Genomic DNA, 19,497 nt, shown 5'->3' on the forward strand with positions numbered 1-19,497 from the left:
CACCAGATGGTGATACGGCTCTTTTTTCACATGGAACAGTCAGCTCTCAGAAGTTTCCAGAGTCAATCCCCTCACATTCCTAGCAGCTCAAGAGGTTATTTTACAGTTCTGGTTTCAGAGACTCTGGAGGTACCAGAGGGACCATCCAGTCCAACCTCCCCCGTAATGAAGGAATCCCCTTATTAACCCTGGGGTTGCCAGTTGTTGCCTATTTGGTATTTCCCTGTGTGGCCCTAGACCACCTGCCTCAGGTTCACCCAGGAGCATTTGCTTATACATGCAGCTTCCAGGGCTCTGCTTCACACTTACTGAGAGTCCCTGGCAGAGGGTTCTTGAGTGTCTGCTTTGTAAAAATAAGCTCTATGGGTGATCAGTGAACCGGTCAAAATTGGAGAACCAAGTGCCAGGGAAAAGGAGTCCTCTTCTTGCTGAAACGACCCCTTGATAGCTGTTCTGCTAGAATTCTTCCTTCAGTGAGAGAGAGGTGGGGACCCAGGGGCACCAGCTCGGCCCTCTTGGGGCCACCCTGAAGAGATCAACTTCCTTTCCTGTGACAATGTCTGAACAATTTGAAGATAGCGATCATGACTTACCTCATCTTCTCTAAGTGAAAGATTCACACTTTGCGTTAGGCATTGGCTGTCATCCTCCCTCCCTCCCTTTCTGGGAGACAGTATAACCAGAGATTAAGAGCAAGGGCCTGAAGAATCTTGGCTTTGCTGTTCACTAGCTTTATGATTGTGGGCAAGTAACATAGACTCTTTGAGCCTCAATTTCCTCACCTGTAAGACAGATGTAAAATTATACTTACATCACAGAATTGTTACGAGTATTAAATGAGGTCTCACAAATGCAAGATGAAAAGGTAAAATACAGCAAATAATCAATGTGATCTATATGAATGAGTCTCAGTTTCTCGAGCCTGTCTGATGGTCATGACAGTTACTTCTGAGTGTGGGGAGGGTTAAATGTCATAATGTAAGTAAAGGATTTGGCCAGTGTCTGACTCATAGGAGTCTCTCAATAATGGTAACTATAAGGTAGCCAATAATGTAAAAACACTAAAGGCCTATGATCCTAATGGGGTGGGATTTTAAAAATCACTAGTTAAAGCAGTGAGTTGAGCAGAAAACTTCCCCACTGGCACCCTGTAGGATTGGCACTAAATTCACAAACGTCCTTAGAACTAATATAAAAATTGTACTTCTTCTCCCTTCAGAAATTATTTTATAACTAACTCACAATAAAATACAAAGTTTTCAAGTTTTAATTCTTCACAGAAATTGCCTTCTAAACTTTAAAGAGTGCAAAGAAACATTTAAAATCTTTAAGGTAAAACTTTAATCAGGTCTCTACATAATTCTTGCTAAAGAGAAAGAATGGAAAAAGGATTGTGAGATGAAATGATGATAAGAATAAAATTGCCTTTGAAACCCTTAATCCCAAAAGTTGAAGTAGCAACTTTTAAATTGTCCAAATCACACAAATAATTTAATTGAGGTGTATGGAAGGCTCTTCAATTCCCATAAAGGTTTACATGCTAGAAAAAAAGTTTCTGTGTTAGCAGGTCTCTAACATTTTTTATCAAAATCGTAAAAATTATTGTATGTATTTAAATTTGGACAGCTACCATTATACAGTGAATTGTTTACATGCACAAACTTCTGAGTCAAGCAGACTGAATTCCCATCTGGCTCCACCAGTGTGTTCTTGAAAGTAGCTGTCTCGGAGTCTCACTGCCCTCATTAGTAAAAGGGAAGGTTGTGTTGATCTCTGCAGGGCCACTGGAAGAATTAAGTCAGGCTCTGTACCTAAAATATTTACAGAGAGCCGGGACTGTATAAATACTCAATGCTTATGTTACCTAAAAACAAAGGAGGATTGTTAGCTCTATTGTAGAGAATATAGATACAAGTGGGGCAGTTCTGCTGGATTGGTCTCCCTAGATTGGTTTCACCCAAATACCTCAGGGAACACTCATTCCCAGGGCATGAGCAGGAGAGTGGAAAGGGTGAGCAGGTTGGGGTGGAACTGGGGTGGGAGAGGGTAAGAGACAGCTTTTCTGTGTTCCTGGACCCAGTTCCAAAGTGCATGTGAGTTGTGGAGGTGCGGGCGTTCCCTGCACCAACAAGCAATTCTCAGACACCAGTAGGTGTTCAAGAGTTCAACTCAATTCTGGAACCTGGGAATAGCATTAGATTCTACAGGTAAAGAACTCAGTCCCATAAGACCACCCTCTATTTTAGATGCCAATGGCAAGCCTAGGTTGTTATGTGTCCTTCTGGCCCACTGGCTATAAATCAGAGGTTTCCATGACCTCCTCCTTGGGTTTGATTAATTTGCTAGAACAGCTCATAGACCTCAGGAAATTTACTCCCTAATTACCCATTTATTACAATGGATATCAAAGGATTTGAATCAACAGCCAAATGAGGAGACGTATAAGGCAAGGTCCCAAACAAAGGGGCTTCTGTCCTCATGGAGTTTGGGGCTGGGTAAGGTAGAACATGAAAAACGTTCTGGTTCCCAAACCTGGAAGCTCTCCAAACTTCCTCCTTTTGGGTTTTTATGGAGGTTTCATTAATAGGCGTGATTGATTAACTCATTGACCATTGGTGATTCATACAATCTCTAGCGTCTCTCCCGTACCCAGAAATCAGGAGGTGGGACTGAAAGTTCCACCCCTCTATTCCTGGCAGCCAGCCCCCATTCTTAAGTGCTTTCCAAAAATCACCTCACGAACATAACCCGGATGTGGTGAAAAGGGGCTTGTTATGAATAATAACAAGATACCTATTTCACCTTTATGGCTCTGAAGGGTTTTCAGGGACTGAGAACGAGACCAAATATTATAACAAAAGAGCATTGCTCTTATTGCTAAGGAAATTCCAAAGGTTTGGGGAGCTGAGAGCCAGAACTGTGGATGAAGACCAAGTATAATGAGAAACATATTTTGGTCATCTGAATGACCAAGTATATATATTTCCTATAAATTACAATATCACAACAGCTAAACAGTCTGAGGAGAAATTAGGGTAAGGTAAGCTAGCTAAAGCTGAGTTGGACGGTTGTGATTGGTGAATGTCAGTGTTCCTTGTGGGTGTTTCCAGTAAACGACTGAGGTTTTGATCTGTGATGTGGGCTGGGCTGTGGGCTCACCCTCCATTTTGTGACCCAATATATGAACTCACTTTATCACAACAGTATAAGAAATATATTTTAATGAATCTTTAAATTGTTATTAGTGGCTTTAGAATTTCCACCACTGGGGTTTTTTTTTATTTATTTATTTTTTATTTTTTAAACATCTTTACTGAAGTATAATTACCTTACAATGGTGTGTTAGCTTCTGCTTTATAACAAAGTGAATCAGTTATACATATACAATATGTTCCCATTTCTCCTCCCTCTTGCATCTCCCTCCCTCCCACCCTCCCCATCCCACCCCTCTAGGTGGTCACAAAGCACCGAGCTGATCTCCCTGTGCTATGCGGCTGCTTCCCACTAGTTATCTGTTTTACATTTGGTAGTGTATATATGTCCATGACACTCTCTTACCCTGTCACATCTCACCCCACCCCCTCCCCATATCCTCAAGTCCATTCTCTAGTAGGTCTGTGTCTTTATTCCCATCTTGCCACTAGGTTCTTCGTGGCCTTTTTTTTTTTTTTTCCCTTAGATTCCGTATATATGTGTTAGCATACTGTATTTGTTTTTCTCTTTCTGACTTACTTCACTCTGTATGACAGACTCTAACTCCATCCACCTCATTACAAATACCTCCATTTCATTTCTTTTTATGGCTGAGTAATATTCCATTGTATATATGTGCCACATCTTCTTCATCCATTCATTTGTCGATGGACATTTAGGTTGCTTCCATGTCCTGGCTATTGTAAATAGAGCTGCAATGAACATTTTGGTACATGACTCTTTTTGACCTATGGTTTTCTCAGGGTATATGCCCAGTATTGGGATTGCTGGGTCGTATGGTAGTTCTATTTGTAGTTTTTTAAGGAACCTCCATACTGTTCTCCATAGTGGCTGTATCAATTTACATTCCCACCAACAGTGCAAGAGTGTTCCCTTTCCTCCACACCCTCTCCAGCATTTATTGTTTCTAGATTTTTTGATGATGGCCATTCTGACCGGTGTGAGATGATATCTCATTGTAGTTTTGATTTGCATTTCTCTAATGATTAATGATGTTGAGCATTCTTTCATGTGTCTGTAGGCCATCTGTATATCTTCTTTGGAGAAATGTCTATTTAGGTCTTCTGCCCATTTTTGGATTGGGTTGTTCGTTTTTTTGTTATTGAGCTGCATGAGCTGCTTGTAAATCTTGGAGATTAATCCTTTGTCAGTTACTTCATTTGCAAATATTTTCTCCCATTCTGATGGTTGTCTTTTGGTCTTGTTTATGGTTTCCTTTGCTGTGCAAAAGCTTTTAAGTTTCATTAGGTCCCATTTGTTTATTTGTGTTCTTATTTCCATTTCTCTGGGAGCTGGGTCAAAAAGAATCTTGCTGTGATGTATGTCATAGAGTGTTCTGCCTATGTTTTCCTCTAAGAGTTTGATACCACTGGGGTTTTTTATACTTCATTACTTTTCATCAAGATTTGTACCTCAGAAAACATACTTAAAATTTTGTTGTTACTGTTGTTGTTGTTGTTGTTGTTGTTGTTGTTAGAAAAAATCCAGTATGACTGCTGCTGTGTCACTTGTTCACGGCAATTATCTGGGACATGTATAACAAAGAATGCATAACTAAAAATGAAGATATTTTGTGCTCTAGGAATCAAACCGCAGTTGGCCAAAGAATGATTTATGGAATCCCTGAACATCAGGGCAGTAGATTGCTCTTATTTTCAATTTTTCCATACTTAGTACTAAACTATTTTGAACTTATGGGAAGGTAAGCTAAATAAACCACAACTTTTCATTTTGTTGCAAGAAGCCTGACACTTTCGAAAGGGACTAATACTCTTTCTTGGTGTAATGGATTGAATGGTGGCCCCCAAAAGCTTTATCCACTTCCTAATTCTCTGAGCCTATGAATGTGAACTCATTTGGGAAAAAGGTCTTTGTTGATGTCATTAAGTTAAGGATTTTGAGATAAAGAGATCACCCTGGATTATTTGAGTGGGCTCTAAATCCAAAGACAAGCATCCTTATGAAAGTCACATAGAGGAAAGACACACAGAGAGAAGAGGAAGAGGCAATCTGACCATGGAGGCAGAGACGGGAGTGATGTGGCCACAAACCAAGGAATGCTCGGAGCCAGCAAAGGACAGAAGAGCCAAGCAATGCATTGTGCCCCAGAGCCTCTGGAGGGAGTGTGGCCCTGCTGACACCTTAATTTCAGACCTCTGGCATCCAAAACTGTGAGAGAATAATTTTCTCTTGTTTTAAGCCACTAAGTTTGTGGAAATTTGTTAAGGCAGCCCTAGGAAACTAATACACTTGGTAAACTGATGTAGGATGACAAAGTTTATCAACAACTGTATGAATGGACTAAAAATTCTAAAAAGTAAACAGTAATGGATAAGGAGAGATAACATGATACACACTGGAAAGGGAAAGGAGAAGGAGAAGGAAGGGGTTCAGGGAAGAGAGAAAAAGAAAGGTGGTAATCATAACGTGAGCTAAGATTTGTCAGGCTTCCAGCAAAAGTATAAATTGTTGGGATCCAGGGCAGGCTGCCCCCAAATATTCCACAGTGGCATATTATTTTGAATTACAGTCATTTAAGAAACGGCTAACACAAGAGGGACACTTCAACCCTCCTGTCTCCCATGTGAAAGGTGCCCTCCCCACGTCTGGAGGTAAAAGGACACACTTATCACCAGAGATAGGGAATTCAGCCTGAGAATCCTGTATAAACAAACCTTGCTACTTCTTTAATTCACTACCCAAGCCCCAAATCTGTTTAGATTCTTCACTAATTAAGCACCCAAAGCCTAAGTTTGTCCTGTTGATTCCTCACAAATTTATTGTTTGTCTAAAAAGTATAAAAGCTGTTTCTTTTGTAGGAATATGCTATAATTTGTTTAGTCGTTTTACTGTTTATGGACATTTAGGTTGGTTCCTATTTGGGGCTATTATGAACCGGGCTGCTAACACTCTTCTTTGAATCTTTTTGTGAACATGCTTTAATTTCTCTTGGATAAGTGCCTGAGTGGAATTGTTTCGTCATAGGGTAAGATGCAAATTTAATTATTTAACCAACTGCTGGACAGATCTTCAAAGGGGCTGTACATTTTATACTCCCACCAGCAATGCATGAGTGTTCCAGTTGAGTTACATCCTTGTCAACATTTGGTATAGTCTTTTTAATTTTACTCATTAGTTTTGACATTTCTGTGAAATGATATCTCATTGGTGGTTTTAATTTGCATTTCTCCATTGACTGAAGATATTGAGCACTTTTCCAGGAGTTTATTAGCAAACTACTGTTCTTTTCTGAAGTATCTGTTCAAGTCTTTTGCCTATTTTTAAAAATTGGGCTTTTTGGGAGACCTTCAAGATGGCAGAGGAGTAAGACGTGGTGATCACTTTCCTCCCCACAAATACATCAAAAATACATCTACATGTGGAACAACTCCTACAGAACACCTACTGAATGCTGGCAGAAGACCTCAGACTTCCCAAAAGGCAAGAAACTCCCCATGTACCTGGCCGTGTGACTGACAGGGTATTGGTGCTCCAGCTGGGTGTCAGGCCTGTGCCTCTGAGGTGGCAGAGCCGAGTTCAAGATAATGGTCCACCAGACACCTCCCAGCTCCACGTAATATCAAACGGTGAAAGCTCTCCCAGAGATCTCCATCTCAAAGCTAAGACCAAGCTCCACTCAACGACCAGCAAGCTACAGTGCTGGACACCCTATGCCAAACAACTAGCAAGACAGGAACACAACACCACCCATTAGCAGAGAGGCTGCCTAAAATCATAATAAGGTCACAGACACCCCAAAACACACCACCGGATGTGGTCCTGCCCACCAGAAAGACAAGCTCCAGACTCATCCACCAGAACACAGGCATGAGTAATCTTATCTTGAGCTAATATAGATATATAGACATCTGTATCTAGCAGTTAAAGAACACACATTCTTCTCAAGGCTATAAAACACATTTACAAAAATTGATTCTGTACTAACTAGGTCATAAGCTCATCTTCACAAATTTCAAAGAAAAGGCATCATTACAGATCAAGTTTATTGACCAAAACACAATTAGAAGTTAGTAACAAGAAACGTGACTTTAATCCCTAATATGTTTGCAAATTAAAGGCACGTTTATAAATAACCCATGGGTCAAAGAAGAAATCATGCCAATTGATATATAAATGAATTAATGATTGTAAATAAATCATGTATCAAAAACTTTTTGGTTTTGTATATTTTAATTTATACTTATGGCTTATTATATTAGGAATGGAGACTGCAGAATAATAGTGAGTCCAAATAAAGAAGGTAAGAAACATACAACAAAATTATTCCCGATAAAGCGGTGGGAAGGCTCTAAGAGTAGATTATGAAAACAAAGGAAACTAATAAAAATGATTGATTTAGAAAACAAAGGTAAAATGGAGAGAATCAAGAAAGCCAAAAGAGAATTTTAAAAATACATAACTACCAATCCAGTATAGATTAAAATATAGTAAGAGAGTACCATCAAATAATTTATATTGATAATTCAACAGCTTAGATGAAATGACTGTTCCTGAGAAAATATAACTTACTAAAATATATCAAGAATAAAAAACCTAAATAGTCCTATAACAATAAATGAAACTGCAAAAATAGTTATTATCTTCTCTTATAGGAAACACAAGTACAGCAGTTATATAGGCAATTCTCTAACAGTTTCAAAAAGAGTTAATTCCAATCCTTTACAAAATCTCTGAATATGAAAAAGGAGGGAACTACATCTTAATTTATTCTGTGAAGTTAGTTTAACTTGATAACAAAACCAGATGAAGACAGGATAAGAAAGGCACACTAGAGTGTCTTTTTACCCATGAATGTATATATAAGAATTAAAACAAATTATTGGCACAATAAATCCAGCAGTCATTAGATGATTTTTCATTTTGACAAACAGACAAACATAAATGTAACTGGAGTCCTACAGGCAGAAGAAAGTAGAGAACAAGGTAGAAGTAATATTTGAAGAGATAATGACTAAGAATTTTCCAAAAACAATGAAAAATATCAAGCCAAAGGTCCATGTCTGGAAAACCTCAGGTAGAATAAATAATGAGCAATATAGACAATAAAAACCCCAAATAACCAACCAAATAAACAACTCCACCCACAAATCTAAACTCATCATTTTTGAACTGCTGACAATCAATGATAAAGAGAAAATCTTGAAGACATCGAGAAAATAAAGACATTAAATCAGAGGAATAAAGATAAGAAATATGTGTCATAACTGGAAGACAATGGTATGACATCTTTAAAGTTCTGAATCTCAAAACTGTCAACCCAGAATTCTAGTCACGATAAAAATATCTTCAAAGTCAAGGTGTCAGGAGCTCAGATGAGCTAGAGACAGCTGAGCTGCCAGGTGTTGGAGTATCCAATTAAGACAACAAGGCAAAATGAAAATAACAGGCAAGTTTTTAATCACTTACTGTCATAGTACAAGCAAGAGGCTAAACAGGAGAAAGCACTGACTCCTCCATTCCATTTTCCTTCAAGGAATGGTGCGTCAGTTAAGGGTTAAGTGGATTAGCACAGATGTGGGGCTTGTCTCACTGCTGAGGGAGCCCTGATCAGAAAGCTCCCGCAATTTCATGGACCTGGAAGCCAGGGGCAGGGAGAGTAGGCTAGACTTGGAAAAGTACTGAGTGCTGAGTCAGTGCGGAGAACATGGCTTCAAGGTTCCCTCCCCTCTTCCCAACAAAGCGGTTTCGGCAGAAGTGTCTGACGAAGGCTTCTGCCAAGAGCCCCAGTGAAGAGGCCTCCAGAGGCACTTGAACTAGGGATGCAGATATACATACGAGCATAGGTGGCCGGGGGTGGGCCTGCGTCATTGACTGCAATTCCTTTCAGAGACTGCAATGCACAGGCTGTGCTCCAAGTCGGGTGTGGGGAGGGCAGCCAGATAAAGCTATAAAAAATTAATAAACAGAAACCTCCATTAAATAGAGTTGGGAGACCAGAAAGGGGAGCTCTCACACCCAGCACCACTGCAGAGCCCAAGAGCAAGAAGTCTCCTCTCCTTTCCAGGCAAGGACTCAGCCAAAGAAAAGCCACAGACTCTTTGTTAACTGCAGCCCTCCCAACTTCCTTTTCCCCTTTTCTTCTTTTGCTGTGTGGGGACTTGCATGTGGCTCGCCATGGTTGCAGATCCCGAACTGCAATTCTTTGCTGATCCTGAATAAACCCATCTTTGCTGGAGAAATATCTGGCAGTCTATGTTTCAGGTCCAGAAAGACTTTGTAATTGCCTATGGCCAGATCTGAAAAAAAATCACACATAGGTTTTTAGTCAGAAACAGGACTACTTGAAAGGTAAAACAAAGACTCTATGAGACAAATAAAAGTTGAGAGAATTCACTACCAGCAGAATGTGCTAGAAAAATGTTAAGGACATTCTTTTTTTTTTTTTTTTTCCACACACACACACTGTATTTTATTTTTACAAGAGATAGATAGACTGACACCAAGCATTGTACATGGATGACCACAACAAAAGCAACAATGATTGCAATTACCAAACATGAAACACACTTATACTATGAAGGACATTCTTTAGGGAGGAGGAATATTATAGTAGACAGAAACTGCAACACCAAGAGTGAACCGTAATGTAAACTATGGATTTGGAGTGATTATGATGTTCAATGTCGGTTCATCAATTGCAACAAGTGTGCCCCTCTGATGGGAAATGTTGATAATGGGGGAGGCTGTGCATGTGTGCGGACAGGGGAGTCTATGAGAAATTTCTCTGCCTTCCTTTTCATTTCGCTTCAAATATAAAACTACCTTAAAAAAATAAAGTCTCACAAAACAAAGAAACAAAAAACCAAACCACCACTCTTGCCATCATTTATGTTTTCATTAGTCTTGAGTCAGGGAGGCCTTAGGCACCCCTGTACACCGGCTCTCCTGTGTCATGCTTACTGAGCACCAGATGCTGTGTTAGGCAGTTAACTGACATTCTCATTAGATTCCCATGATAACTTATGAGCTGAGTATTATTTTACAGAAAACAGAAGTTTAGTTCTAGCTAACACAAATTGAGCACTTCTTGTGTGCCAGGCATCATGCTGTTTACTTTTCACAAATTGTCCTATTTATCCTCACCACCAACCTATGAGGTCATAGGTTCTATTATTTTCCTAATTCACAGTTGAAAAATCTGAAAGACAGAGTGTTTAAGCAATGTGCCCAAGCACATACAAGTAGGAAGCATTGGTGTCAGGATTCCAAAGACCCATGCTCTAAGCACTAGCTACATGGTTGCCTGGAAAATGTGGGAATGACAGCAGAATACAAAGAGAAAACTAAAGCAACACAGAAACATGAGAAAAGCAGAAAACTGGGAACTCTTCCACCTGGAAAAAATAATAAGATTAAATGTGGGAAAACAGTGCTAGCTATCTTCAAATATTTCCCGATTCTGAAGGGGAGAGTTCTCTGTGGTGCCAGAAACCGGAGCTGACTTGGCTCACTGGGGGTATATTTTCATTTAAAGAAGAACTTTAAAGTACAAAGTTCCCTAACATCTCAGTGGGCAGCTTCAGTAGGAAGTGTTCTAATGTGCTTGAGTTAACCATAGTGAGTGATACTATAAAGGGGATTCCTGCAAGTCAGGCATGGAAAGGATATGAGGAGTCAGAACTAGGTAAGTTCTTGTTCCCTTATAACTCTCAGTTTTGATTTCAATACTAACACTACAAATCTTGGTTGGCTAAGAAAGTTGTGAACTTCTGGAGTGACAACTTGGAACCAATGGCAAAGTGCTCCATTTGAAAAAAGAGCCACGCTGCCATCTGGTGATCATAATAATTGTTATTTTTATTCTTTTGTTTTTGAGTGTTTGGAAGAAAATCCATTAATACCCATCAGTAATTAAGATATAAAAGTTTCCTTAATTGTTGACATTTTTCCTTCAGTGCATTGTCTCTGTAACATTCCCTGCTAAAAAGGTCTATTTTGTTTTTACTTTTTATTTCCATAAGTAATAAAATTTTGCATCTATATCCCTATACAGTTGTCTGATAATTTCTTTGCAATAATTTCCTAAGAAAGGAGATGCTGCGTCAAAGAATATTGTTTAATTTTTAAACTTTTGACATGCATTTTCCAATTGTTCTTCTCAGAAATATTGTGCCAACATGCCATCATTTTATAAGGGAATGTTCTTCCCTGCACCCTCACCAGTTCTACATAAGATCTTCAAGCTGTTTCTTTGCCTATTTGAGTTTATTTAATTGTATATAGATAGAATTTCCTCTTCTGTAAGTCTGTAGTTTCTGAATACTACTTATGTTGAATATTCAGATACACATTTTGTAAATTTTCTTGGTTTTCTTTTCTGCTGGTCGTTTCACCTGTTCTTCTTTACTTACTGATTTGAAAGACCTCTTTATAAAATAAAAGAGTAATACTGTATTTGAAAACACTGAATATCCTTATAGGCCAGGCATAGTGCTGCTAAAGCACATATTTGAAAATAGCTCAAATTCTGTAGTGGAGTTTTTTTTTCTTCTCTACCCCATCAACATGCAATCAAATTAAAAACAAATTAACTATCTTGGGGCTTTCCTGGTGGCGCAGTGGTTGAGAATCTGCCTGCCAATGCAGGGGACACGGGTTCGAGCCCTGGTCTGGGAAGATCCCACATGCTGCGGAGCAACTAGGCCCGTGAGCCACAACTACTGAGCTTGCGCATCTGGAGCCTGTGCTCCGCAACAAGAGAGGCCGCGATAGTGAGAGGCCCCCGCACTGCGATGAAGAGTGGCCCCCGCTCGCCGCAACTAGAGAAAGCCCTCACACAGAAAACGAAGACCCAACACAGCCGAAAATAAATAAATAAATAATTTAAAAAAAATTAACTATCTAATATGCACTAGGCATATCACAGTGTTGGTGATATGTCCATGCCTTATCACTCAACCATGCCCTCTTATATAATACAGGAAATAATCATAGTACCTTTATTAAATTGTGAAACTTTGTAGTGGTTCCAAGAGTCTAAGGGACAAAATTTTTATTGGAAGATCAGGACTTCAATTCAGACTCTCAAACAAAAAATATATGTCTATTTTGTGCCAGTTACTGACCACAAAGGACAGATTTACATAGGTAAATAAAACACTGCCCATCTCATTATGGGCTTACAGTCTAGTGTGTTGAAGGGGGGGAATCAAGCACGGAAAGCAATAATAATAACTACTATTTATGGTACAACTAAGAATCAAGTACTATGCTTGTTACTTTTGATACATTATCTCTATCCGTACCGCAATTCTGAGACGTGATTTTTGTCCCCATTTAAATAATAAAAGGCTGGAGTAAGACTGGTCAAGTTGGACAGTTCAGGTGAAATAGGGTGGTTTTTCCTGGAAGTAGGGAGTTCAACCTGGATACCAGTGGAGGAGGTTTAATGAGGAAAACAGAAAGATATTTAAGCTATGATTTAAATTCTGGCTCCAATAAAGAGCCTGTGTGTGACTATCTCTCTAGGGCAAAATGCTGGGGGGAAGTGGGGGAAAGCACAGAGTGGGAGCTTCAGAAATTTTCACTTCAGAAGCCATTAGAGTTGATTTACATCCTTTGTGAAAGGTAATCTCTTTGAGAAAATTTTCCATTTTTTTCTGCCCTGACTTGAGTAAATGAGTCATTAAAAATAATTGGAATTATGGTTAAATAGGGAACAGTAAGCTAAGTTTGCCTCCTCTCATGTGCAAAACACCATTGTTATGACAAAAAATTTTTTTAAATTAATAAATCCTTAGAAGGGCTAGAAAAGAGAGAAAATATGCCACAGGGATTACAAAATTCATATGAAGATATTGTGAACTAGTTTGACAATAAATTTGACACCTTAGATGAAATGTATTAATTCCTAGAAAACGTGACTTGCTAAAACCAGTTCATGAAAAAATAGAAAATCTGAACAAGTCTATCTATTAAAGCAACTAAATGAAACATTAAAAATCATCCCAGGGAATTCCCTGGCTGCCCAGTGGTTAGGACTCTGTGCTCTCACTGCACAGCATGGGTTTTCCATCCCTGGTTGAGAAACTAAGAACCTGCAAGCTGTGGGGGCGTGGCCATCAATCAATCAATCAATCAATTTCTCATTGAAAAAAAATAAAAATCATCCCATAAAGAAAGCTACAGGTCCAGATGACTTTCATGAGGAATTCTTCTAAGCATTTAAAATGGAAGAAACAAAAATCTCCCACAAACTCTTTTAGAGAATATAAAAATATGGATACTCTTCACCACATTTTGTAAGGGCAATGTAACTTTGATGCCCAAACTTGATAAGACATTACAAGAAATGAAAATTATAGGGTACTATGTTAACAGAATAAATCAACTTATCTATTGATCTCTCTGTGTGTCACAACCATATTAAGTTTATTTTCAGAATGCAATGTTTATTAATATTTGAAAATAAAATTGTTGAAAACTACCCCAATGTAAGAGACAAAGGAGAAAAAACATGATAATCTCAATCTGAGAAGGACTTGGATGTAAGTATTTATTTGGAAGATGATCCTAGGAAACACAAATGAGGAAACTGGGAAAGCGAGACAAGGGTGGGAAAAAAGCTAAGGAAACTACATTAATGAGCAGGTTAATATTGTGGAAAATTGGAACTCTCTGAACACGTGTGAGAAAAATGGCTCAGAATCACACTAACAGAGGACAGGGACGCTGCGACATTTATCCACTGATTGTCATTCCCTGCACTTCTGGCTGCTCCTTCTAGCAGCTGAGAAAGCGCCCCTGGTGCTTGAGAAAGCTCTCAGGCAGAGAAGAGAGATCAAGGCTCCTGATGTGGAAAGCTGCCAGGGCAAATATCTCTTGCAGTTACTGCTGAACCCAGGTGGGCCAAGGGAATATGGGCCAGGGCACCGACAGCATATGCTACAGAATCCAAGAGGATAATGTAAGAGACAAGAAGTCATGCACAAAAATCTGATAAAAATTTTAAGAGCTAATTTTTCTTTGTGGAAAAGAAATACAAATGTCAATCTAAATTATCAGAAAACACTGATATGGAATGTGACAGAGGGTAGCAGATGCAGCTCCTACGTTCTATGTCAGGGGAGCTATGGAAATGTATTGGCTTTAGAAATTATGTTTACTGTTTAATAACATAATAGGTAAGATTAGTAGAAAGTATATTATATAAACATTATGATAAAACATATCAAATGTTTTTTACCTGAGATTTTTAAAAACTAACTCTCTCCTGTCAGATAGTTACGGTAATTGCTATTATCATCCCATTTTCCTGTTAAGCAAATAAAGCTTAGAGAGGTTCAGAAACATGGTTAGGGTCACACCTAGCAAGTAGTGGAACTAGGAAATGTGCCCAAGCTGCCTGACTCCAGAGCCAATGCTTTTACCCACAGTGCTGTATTATGGTTTGATGTTAAAAAGTTAAGCCTAACTAAACAATAGATAAGTGAAATAGGAAACAAATACTGAGATGATGAAGCTAAACCAAAATAAACATTGATTCTATTGAGTGTAAACAGACTACACCAAGTAGATGTAAAGATTGTCAGACTGAGTAAGATACTGAACTACATGTTCCTTATGTGAGACATAGATAACTTAAATATAAAGCAAACTAAAAATTTAGGCTAAAAGGTTTGCGGGGAAAAGCCCCATATAAAGTCTAACAAAAGGAGAGCTTGGGTGGCTTGCTAAAATTAGTCAAAGTAGACTTTATAGCATTAAGTATAACTAGACTTATGAAGAGACACTTTACAATTGTAAAAAGTTCAATTCACTAGGAACATATAATAATTATTTCAGCCTAAATATCAGCAGTCATTGAATAATGGCATGTTTCTCTGTTGAGTGACAATATACTCATTTTCACTAAATCAAAACTGTAAAGGAGATAAAATATACCCCCGATCAGGAAAAGATGTCTTTATGTCTTGAAGTAAAGGCAATGCATTCTATTGGGTGAACTCTGTTCCGTAGCTTAAGTTCGGTGGCTCTGTGATTCTGAGTTCCCATGGTGTTTGAGTCTCTGATTCTAATCCTCACCAAGTCAGTTGCTGAGGCAGCTAATGGCATTCTCCCTGTCCTGTCTGGAAATTCCTGTAGCGGGAATGGACTTATATGGGTCCCAGTGTGGGAGAATTCATCACCCTAACAGCTGGAGACAATGCACTTGCAAAGTGTCAGGATGACCAACTTGGGAAAAGAAGAGGACTTAGCAGCATATGTGTTTTCTCCAGAGCACTGGCTTATCCTGATTTAAGACACAAAATTAAAACAGGCTTTGAGGGACTTCCCTGGTGGCACAGTGGTTAAGACTCCGTGCTTCCAATGCAGGGGGCCCATGTTCAATCCCTAGTCAGGGAACTAGATCCCACATGCATGCCACAACGAAGAGTTTGCATGCCACAACTAAGGAGCCCATGTGCCACAACTAAGGAGCTGGCAAGCCACAACTAAGGAGCCCACCTGCCACAACTAAGACCCAGTGCAACCAAATAAATAAATAAATAAATAAATATTTTAAAAAAAAACAGGCTTTGAGAAGTCTTGGAAAGACAGGGCACAATGACTGTCTTTTGTTAACAAAATGTGATTTAAAAAAAAAAACTTGACAAAGATACTGCTGATAAACTAATGGAAACTTTACACAGCTCTCTACAACCCATCTGGCTAGACAGACTGAAGTCAGGGTTGCTCAGATTGAAGTCAGCTTTAGAGAAGGAGGGCTCAGTATGCCCACTGGGTGTCACAAGGAACACATGCCCTTGCTCAGGTAGTTGGGACAAAAGAGCAGAGACCAACAATAAACAAATAGGCTCTCAGTAATAACATAAAAAACATGAGACCTGGGGGCTCCTTTAGTGAACTGAGATCCAGACACGCAAAGGTTTAGGACAGGGTAGGCAAACTTTTTCTGTAAAAAGCAAGATAACATTTTAGTCTTTGTGAAGCCATGTGGTCTCTGTCACAGCCACTCAGCTCTGCCATGGTGGCACAAAAACAGCCATTGACAATGTGTGAAAGAATGAATGTGCCTGTTCTCCAGTAAAATTTTATTTGCAAAACAGGCAGTGGGCTGGATGTAGCCCATGGTTGGCTGACCTCTGGTCTACAGGGAAAGCGAAGCTGCTCAGGGGGTTGAGCAAGTGAACTGCAATAGGCCTGGGGCGGAAAAGGGGGGGCGGAATTCAAGTCTGAGGCCTGTGAGTCACTCTAGGGCCGGTAAGACCGTCCCATAATGTTGTGTAGGTTGCTCACTGCACAAGGGCACCTGGTTCAGAGGTGAGGGTAAGAGTACACAATCCAGGCTGCATTACTTTCATCAAGCTGTGTAGTCATCCTGGTGCTGGCTTGCCATAGCCTGGAGGAAAGGGCACCTGTCTACTAGCCAAACTATGTGTCTGAGGGGCTGTGTCTGCCCAGAGGGCCCCTTTGTCTAAAAGGGCACTATGTATGGGTTAACTGCATTTAGTAGGTGCTGTGCTTGTAGGTGCTAGGAAAACAGACCCTTATGAGGCTGTTAAGGAAACTGGGACAAGAGATAATGTGTCTTTTCAGCTGTCTTGACAAAATATAGCCTTAAGCAATAAATCTGTGTTACTGCATTACATGGTTCAAATGGCTCAAGCCTACAAAGACCTTAAAGCTGACCAGGTGAGTCTAGGCATTTCAGTCCCTCCCTTTAAGAATGATACAGCAGAACAAAGACAGTATTGCAAATAATACACTCTGACATGGAACCCAAGCTGTTAGGGGCCTCCCCATGGGAGGACTCCCAAATATGGCATGGATTCAAAGGAAAGAGAGATCTGACACAGCCCCAGAGGTTCACCAAGCCTTTGTGCAGGAAGAGAGCTTTGGCTGAGTATGTAAGGGGGACTGTGGAAAGTAACACCAAACAAGGAGGTTGGGGACGTATAGTGGGCCTTGCATGCCAGAGTGAGGGAGGGAGGGATTTGCACATACCTTTTTTTAGTAGGTGGCAGGGAGCCATTAAAGATTTTTGAGCTGAGGCATGATGAGATCAGTGATGTACTTTATTAATCTGAATTAGGGCTCAATCTCTCAAGAAAAAGAGATGGATGTGAGAGGTGAAGTAGAATGTACAGGACTTGGTAACTCTTTTAACAGAAGGAGTGGAATGTGGCTGGGCCTATTTGTTTTCCTTCCTATTTGTTTCCACCTAATCTCCCACTCTTTGGCTCCCTGTAGGCTGTAGCCCTTCAACTTAATAAAGATATCAATCCATAGTCATGGAAAAACAACATCTCCATCTGAAGGTTGCCACTAGCTGCTCTTTTTACCTCCTGGTGTGTTGCCCTGAGATCTTTTTGTTTATTGGGAAAACCTCCTGAGACCACCAGGGGAGAGTTCTAGCAGTGCTCAGGTCATCCCAGCTGGGACACAATGGATTTAGCTCCCTTTGAGGCAGAGGACAAGAAGAGTCTAGAAGTTAAGACTTAGCAGATACTCTAGAAAATGGGGCCAGGGTGTTTTGGTTCCTGCGAAGCAGGTGGTGCTCTGGGGCTCACTTGAAAAATGAATTGCATTTGGAAGGGTTCAAGGCCAAATGAGCCACCATTCAGAGGCCTTGCCACAAGGTTCCTAGTGCTTCCAAAGTGAGATTTGTTAGATACCAGCTCCTCCATTCGAATACCCACTGTCGTAATGCCTTCTAAATCACACTCACCATCCAATCTATTCTTGAACACTTACAATTCCAATACAGGCAGTCTGATCTGTTGCGGGACATTTTTAACTAATAGAAAGTCCTCCCTTTATTTGAGTCCTAATCCATCTCCCTGTGACTGTCACGCACTGATTTTTGTCTACATCAGAGGTGGTACAAGCTGTGTGCATGTGTACAATTTGTTAGTCGCTATCAAACTGGCCAGCAGTCTCACTTCTAGGAATATCTTCTGCAGATATATGAACAAAAGTATATAAAATAAAGGTATATTGTGGCAGTTCTCTTTCTAACACTGGAACTATTCAAGCAAAACTTGAATCACCATCGTATGGATACTAGAGAGGGGATTAAACAGGAGGTTGGACTTGACTTCAAGTCAAACTCTTGACTTATTCATCTACGGGAAGAGAGAGAGCAGGACTTTCTGGTCTCACTCATTTTCTCTATTTGTTTTTTCCCCCTTGGCACAGGTCATGAGTATCTATGGAGAAGGGCATCAAGGTCAGGTCAGAATCAGGTGACTTCACATGATCCCTGAGATATTTAAGGTCATCTCTTCTTGTTATGCTTAGGTGGGAGCAAGGAGGAATCCAGTAGTCCTCCCAGACATACTGTGTTTATGGAAGCACACACTCTTTTGCAATCATGAAACCTACGCTGCCTGACTAAGGGGCAGCAGCAGGGGCCGGGGAGGCAGCACTAACAATAGGAGCCACAGCAGGTGCTATGGACATGGCATCCACCCAGTCTTCACACTCAGGACAGAGCAACTCAGTGCTGGCCGGAGCAGCCTTCATGGATCCAGGAGGAAGCAGAGCCAGCATGGCCAGGGCAGGGGCTTCTGACATGTCCCCACCTATGAGGTGAGGTCTTAACATGTTTGTGGCAATGGCTGTAAGCATCTCGTTGTCCTCAGAGGGCAATTCAGCATGTCAGCAGGAGGTACCAGTCTCTCCCCAGAGGGCAGCATGCATGTGGTGCTTGCAGGAACAGACACCACCAGCAAGCCTCTATCGGAACAGCTAAAGTTCCAGTGGTGGGACCCCTCATCTCAAGCTTGCAGACTGAAAGCTGCATGATTAACAGGATGGAAGCCAGAAGGTCTCCCAAACCATGCTGAAGCCTAGAGGGAAAGAAAGGAAAATGACAGAACTCCCAATAGAAGGCATTCCCGTCACCATATGACTGGAAGAGGATAAATCAACCTTAATATCATCCTCCTGCTGGCCCTTTTCCTGGCATGGAACCACTAGGGGTGGAAAAGAAAGAAAAAGCCTGGAGCAGCCCAGGATGCAGAGGACATAGATCCTCCTCCCATGCAAAACAAAACAAAAACAAAAAGCCATCGGCCTCAGCCTTACCGAAAAGGAGTCTGGGTGGGTGGTCAGATTACTCTTCCTTTCCTACTTTCTATTGACTTCAATACAATTGTGAAAGGCCCTGTACTCAGGTCTGGGTGGTGAACCAAGGGAAGTGAGAAACACTAGTCCTCTTCTCAAGGAGCTCACAGTATAGTAGAGTGTATTGCCATCTTTTCTCTTATTCTCTTTGCCTGCTCATGAGAATCACTAATGCTGAATCACAAATAGTAC

General features: G+C 40.4%; 1 long non-coding RNA gene across 1 annotated transcript in view; it reads right to left on the bottom strand.

The window, feature by feature from the left end:
- Positions 1-8,626: 8,626 nt before the first annotated feature.
- Positions 8,627-19,497, bottom strand: part of LOC103013762 (uncharacterized) — a 61,933-nt gene continuing 51,062 nt past the window's right edge. The window contains exon 6 of the long non-coding RNA XR_451577.3: positions 8,627-9,470. This is a non-coding gene — a long non-coding RNA (uncharacterized LOC103013762). The remainder of the gene's footprint in view (positions 9,471-19,497) is intronic.

This window comes from Balaenoptera acutorostrata, chromosome 2 (genome assembly GCF_949987535.1).
Source record: "Balaenoptera acutorostrata chromosome 2, mBalAcu1.1, whole genome shotgun sequence".
NCBI classification, from domain to species: Eukaryota; Metazoa; Chordata; class Mammalia; order Artiodactyla; family Balaenopteridae; genus Balaenoptera; species Balaenoptera acutorostrata.